Here is a 6,444-nt window from a genome sequence, read left to right on the forward strand (position 1 = left end):
CTGCAAGCTCCTAGAACACGTAATCCACTCGCACATCTCAACGCATTTCGACCTAAATTCTTTCTTTTTTCGCAACCAGCATAGGTTCCGGCGAGGACTCTCGTGCGAGACGCAGCTGTATGAATTTACTACGGATCTTCATTTTAACCTTGACTCCTCCTTTCAAACCGACGTAATATACCTTGACTTTTCAAAAGCATTCGATCGTGTCCCCCATCAGCGTCTTATAAGTAAACTTTCCTCCCTCAGGATTCACCCATCACTTATAGCTTGGATTAAAAATTTCCTCACAGATAGGGTTCAATTTACTGTTGTGGAGAATCACCAATCAACTCACGTGAAGGTAGAATCCGGTGTTCTGCAAGGGTCAGTACTTGGGCCACTTCTATTTCTGATCTTTATTAATGACATTCCAGACGTAATCTCATCAACCATTCGCCTGTTCGCAGATGAAAATATTATTCAAAATGACTTATCTAACATACAAAAATGGTGTTCACGATGGCTGATGCAATTAAATATAAATAAATGTAAAGTCATGCAAGTTTCGCGCAAGCGCAGTAACTTTTCTTTCCAGTATTCGGTAAACTCCAATTTCCTGACCAAGGCTGATTCGTATCAATACCTCGGAGTAGTCATATCAAGCAATCTAATATGGTGCGATCACATACAGCAACTAACCGCCGCATCGGCTAAATCACTTGGATATATCAAAAGATCGCTAACCTTCTGTCCCCCCGAAATCCGTAAACTGGCTTATGAAACTTTTACACGTAGTCAACTTGAACATGCGTCGGCTATTTGGAGCCCCCACCAAAATTACTTGATCGACTCACTTGAATCAATTCAGAATCGTGCCGCTAGATTTATTTCCTCACAGTACAGCCCCCGCCTAAGTATTACCAGTATAAAACAATCTCTTAACCTGCCCACCCTCGAAATCCGCCGAAACGTTACTCGGCCATGCCTCTTGCACAAAATATATTATAATTTCCCCTCACAGTGCGGTGCGGTCCTTCTCCCTCCTGCCCGTTCATCGCGTCGCCTTTTTAACTCATTAAGTTTGCAGCGCCTGCATGGATCAACTAACGCTTTTAACAAATTCTTTTTACCTGAAGCCATAGAAGAGTGGAATAACCTACCCCAAATCATAGTCAACGAACGTGACCCCTCAGTGTTCAGGCAGTTAATCGTAAATCATTTCAGTTGTTGTTAAGTTCGGGCTCCTCTCTTCCGTTGGTATGCGGTCGTTCGCCAGCGCTGACGAGCTGATGGAAGGCGAGGGAGTGCCGAAAAGGCGCGTGCGTGCGGGCCGGCTCGCCAGGGCGTACACAAGAATGCTAGGCTGGGATTACCGCAGCTCTTCCCGTGAGTCCGGCGGCGGACGAAGGCGTTCCTCAGGGGATTAGCGACTCGCTCGTTGTGCCGGCGAGCGTGCGCGGACAACTGCGGGGCGTCGAAGCGAGGACACTGGAATGTTGTCCGTGCGGGGACTGCGCTGGGCGTTCCGCTTTGGCCTTGTGTGTGTGCTACCCGCCTGACGAAATGGTTTGACCACTCAGCACGGTCAGTGACTCTATGTCAATGAGTGCTGTGAGTGGGATTGTGTGTGTGATTGTGTGGGCTTGTGTATGAGTGACATGTGTGAGATTGATTGGATGATGTGGCCAATCAATGGCTTATATCAATTATTTTGAAAGGGGTCTTCGCTCCTTATTTTCTTGTTACAGCTCCTTTAGGTACATATGTACATATATTTGCTGTGTTGCTGCCATTGCTTTATGACTCTGCCTCACTTCTACGCCTGTACCATTGACCATCACCTGCTGTGGAATTTCTGTTTTTGCTCCCCCCTTATGTAATACCCCGCAAGGGGCACTTGAGGGTATAATAAATGATGATGATGATGATAAATGGCTGTGTCACTGCAATCCCGCCGAGTTGATATTGCATGATGATGCAATTTTAGGCTGAACAAACAAGCACAAAGAAACATACACACCGACCCGCAATTTGTCGTGCCTGTCCTTTGTTGTGTTTCTGTTGGAGAAAGCTCTGGATTATTGATAAGTTCCTGCTGTTCAGAAAAACATAGATCTATCTATCGCACTTCCGCAAAAACATTTTAAAAGGAAACCCAAAACATTAAAATCAATGCCTGAATATGAACAAACATGAAACAAACTGTCGTGCCGCACTACTACAAATTTTGTTATAGAGATCTTGAAAAAAGGCTCGATAATTTTGAACTGGAAATATTGCTCGAATTGTTAGCACAGGCGAGATTTATCAAAAGGACATGGGACCGTTTTAGCTGCAAATGTTTTAGGTCGCTTGTGTTAGTTGACCTCCACCTCTGTTCGCAGGTATAAATTGGTCTAAAAACTCCGACGATCTAACGAGGAATTTGCAGAAGTAATACCGCACTCACTGAAACGGACAACAGAAGAGAAAACAATACTTCTTAAAATTGTGACGATAGATTTTAAATTAAAACTATCAGTTCAACAATTACAAAAGAAAAATAATTTTGCCTGACATCCAAATATAGGAAATACGCCGGCCTTGTTATAACTGGGAATGAGGGCAAGATCATACATGCACTCCTAATGCCCAAATAAGGAGACAGAGGGAGATGTTGAAAATACCCGGATTTGCACAATAGAGGGAACCCGTGGTCTCATTTTTGAGCTGGAGATAAGAAAGATTCTAGCAGTTTCTCATCAATACACAGTGACGGTGTTGATGATGATGATTCCCCCAAAGTTCCTAGCTAAACTTTGGTAGGATAAAACCCCAATTACCTAAGAATTTCTAACCTTCAGCCATTGAAGCGATCGAAAGCTCAAAGAAAAGCTTGAATACACACGCACACACACATTTATATATATATATATATATATATATATATATATATATATATATAGCAGAACAGAGAGATACGGGACGAGGGACTCGGTAAAGATACATATGAAGGTTGCAGTCGTCATTGCCAGTGCTATTCGGCTTTTTTTCGAAATATATAACAGGGCCGAATGACGTGTGCTTGTCACGTTTCTTTGATTCATTGATAAATAAGCGAAAATATAAGTCGAGAAAAAATCCGCCCTTTTCCGGGAGCGGGACTCGAACCCACATCTCCGCATAACCGGTGCGGTGCGTTCACCATTACGCTATCCCCACAGCGGCTTCTCTCTCGACTTTAAAGCGGGGGTTTATATTTACAAGAGCTCTGAGGCCGGTCAACTAGCGCCGCCCCTCGACTACCGCGGGAGACGTAGAACGTCTGCTTTCCCAGCGGCCGCCACGTAGAACGTGGTCGGAGGTCGTGGTTAGCAATTGGCATATCCGAACTGCTGGAGCCAGTGCCTCGTAATGCATGTAGCAGAACAGAGAGATACGGGACGAGGGACTCGGTAAAGATACATATGAAGGTTGCAGTCGTCATTGCCAGTGCTATTCGGCTTTTTTTCGAAATATATAATAGGGCCGAATGACGTGTGCTTGTCACGTTTCTTTGATTCATTGATAAATAAGCGAAAATATAAGTCGAGAAAAAATCCGCCGTTTTCCGGGAGCGGGACTCGAACCCACATCTCCGCATAACCGGTGCGGTGCGTTCACCATTACGCTATCCCCACAGCGGCTTCTCTCTCGACTTTAAAGCGGGGGTTTATATTTACAAGAGCTCTGAGGCCGGTCAACTAGCGCCGCCCCTCGACTACCGCGGGAGACGTAGAACGTCTTCTTTCCCAGCGGCCGCCACGTAGAACGTGGTCGGAGGTCGGGGTTAGCAATTGGCATATCCGAACTGCTGGAGCCAGTGCCTCGTAATGCATGTAGCAGAACAGAGAGATACGGGACGAGGGACTCGGTAAAGATACATATGAAGGTTGCAGTCGTCATTGCCAGTGCTATTCGGCTTTTTTTCGAAATATATAATAGGGCCGAATGACGTGTGCTTGTCACGTTTCTTTGATTCATTGATAAATAAGCGAAAATATAAGTCGAGAAAAAATCCGCCGTTTTCCGGGAGCGGGACTCGAACCCACATCTCCGCATAACCGGTGCGGTGCGTTCACCATTACGCTATCCCCACAGCGGCTTCTTTCTCGACTTTAAAGCGGGGGTTTATATTTACAAGAGCTCTGAGGCCGGTCAACTAGCGCCGCCCCTCGACTACCGCGGGAGACGTAGAACGTCTTCTTTCCCAGCGGCCGCCACGTAGAACGTGGTCGGAGGTCGGGGTTAGCAATTGGCATATCCGAACTGCTGGAGCCAGTGCCTCGTAATGCATGTAGCAGAACAGAGAGATACGGGACGAGGGACTCGGTAAAGATACATATGAAGGTTGCAGTCGTCATTGCCAGTGCTATTCGGCTTTTTTTCGAAATATATAATAGGGCCGAATGACGTGTGCTTGTCACGTTTCTTTGATTCATTGATAAATAAGCGAAAATATAAGTCGAGAAAAAATCCGCCGTTTTCCGGGAGCGGGACTCGAACCCACATCTCCGCATAACCGGTGCGGTGCGTTCACCATTACGCTATCCCCACAGCGGCTTCTCTCTCGACTTTAAAGCGGGGGTTTATATTTACAAGAGCTCTGAGGCCGGTCAACTAGCGCCGCCCCTCGACTACCGCGGGAGACGTAGAACGTCTTCTTTCCCAGCGGCCGCCACGTAGAACGTCGAGGATCACGATGGCGCCTCCTTTATCGGCTGGTTTGAGTACTATTTCGGGGGAACCTGCGAGTTCCTCCATGGCTTTCTTTTCCTTGTTTGTGATGTTACAGCTGAAATGGAATTGCTTTTGGTATGCTGCTTGTACATCGCGATGAACGGCTTTATTGTACATGTCGAGGCATGTATCGCGCTGCGTGGGAGGGGTATAGTGCTTATGGCTAGGTAATGCGGTTCGGGCTTCGTCGGTTGGAGGACGGTCATGGAAGTACTCTCGCAGTCTCATATTTCTGGCGAAGTAGACAACTTCGCCAGACGTTGTCTATGCGGGAAGTGCCAAGAAGGGTCAGAAGGTTCATGAAGAGTGCCGACTCGAACTGGCGACTTCGGTCGGTGGTGATAGTTGATGGGGCACCATAGCGGGAAACCCAGCCTGCAGCGAAGGCGTTGGCGATGGTTTACCTATAGATATCTGGAAGAGGGAACACCTCGCGCCAACGAGTGAACCGATCCACGCAAGTTAGTAGGTATGTGTTGCCTTTTGAAGGAGGCCAGGGCCCCAAGTATCTACGTGCACATTGCCGAAACGCTCAGTTGGTGCCGTAAACAAGCCGAGAGGGGCCTTCGTGTGCCGATTAACCTTTGACAGCTGGCATATGTGGTAGCAGCGCGTCCAGTCGCCTACGTCCTTGTTGATGCCCGGCCAGACGAAATGTTGCGTCAGCAGATGTTGCGTGGCTCGTATTCCAGAGTGTGATAGTCTATGGAAGGCATCGAAAACAATGCGTCGGAAATTCGCCGGGACTAGTGAACGCGGGGTGTGCGTGGAAACATCACAAAGCAGCGAGACAGCACACGATGGAATGGGTAGTTCAGAAAGGTGCAACGCGCCGGTTTTTTTTCCGAAGGGCTACTATTTCGGCGTCATCTAGTTGCGCTGATGCGAGTGCGGTGAAGTCGATGTCAGCCGAGTTGTGGGAACTGGAGATTGCGGCGAGATGTGAGAGTGCATCCGCGGCACCGTTGTCCTGACCTTGCACGTGCCGTATATCCGTTCTGACTTCCGCGACAAAGGACAGATGGCGGGTTTCACGGGGTGAAAATTTAGTGGAGTTCGACCCGATGGCGAAGGTCAGAGGTTTGTGGTCCGTCTGGATATGAAACTGTCAACCCTCCAAGAAGTGCCTGAAGTGGCGTACAGCCATGTACATTACCAGGAGTTCTCTTCCGAAAGTGCTGTAGCGTGACTCCGCGGGCGCCAACTTGCGGAAAAAGAAAGCAAGGGGTTGTCAGGCATTGTCCACAAACTATTGCAGGACAGCTCCGACTGCTGCGTCAGATGCATCTGTCATTAGGCAAAGCGGAACTCTTGGTCTCAGATAAATGAGAAGGGTTGGCTGGGACAGCTTGGTCTTGACATTCTTGAAAGCGGTAGTGCATCTGTAGACAAAGTGAGTAGAGATGCTTTTGGTTTTTTTCCCGTGAGCATATCTGTCAGTGGGCGGACGAGAGCAGCGCAGTTCGGGATGAAACAGCGGTAAAAATTTAGGAGGCCAAGGAACTCGCGGAGTTTGCGTGTGGAAGATGGCTGCGGAAAGTCTTCAGTGGCCTGTACTTTTGAAGGCAATGGGCGAAGGCCATTCTTGTCTACACGGTGACCAATGAAGTCCAGCTTGTGAGCACCGAACCCGCGCTTGGCTCTATTGACAATAAGGCTGTATTCGGCAAGACGACTGAAGAGTTGGCGAAGGTGCTGGATGTG

Source organism: Haemaphysalis longicornis, unplaced genomic scaffold (assembly GCF_048455015.1).
Source record: "Haemaphysalis longicornis isolate Haplotype H1 unplaced genomic scaffold, Haemaphysalis longicornis Haplotype H1 scaffold_39, whole genome shotgun sequence".
Taxonomy (NCBI): domain Eukaryota; kingdom Metazoa; phylum Arthropoda; class Arachnida; order Ixodida; family Ixodidae; genus Haemaphysalis; species Haemaphysalis longicornis.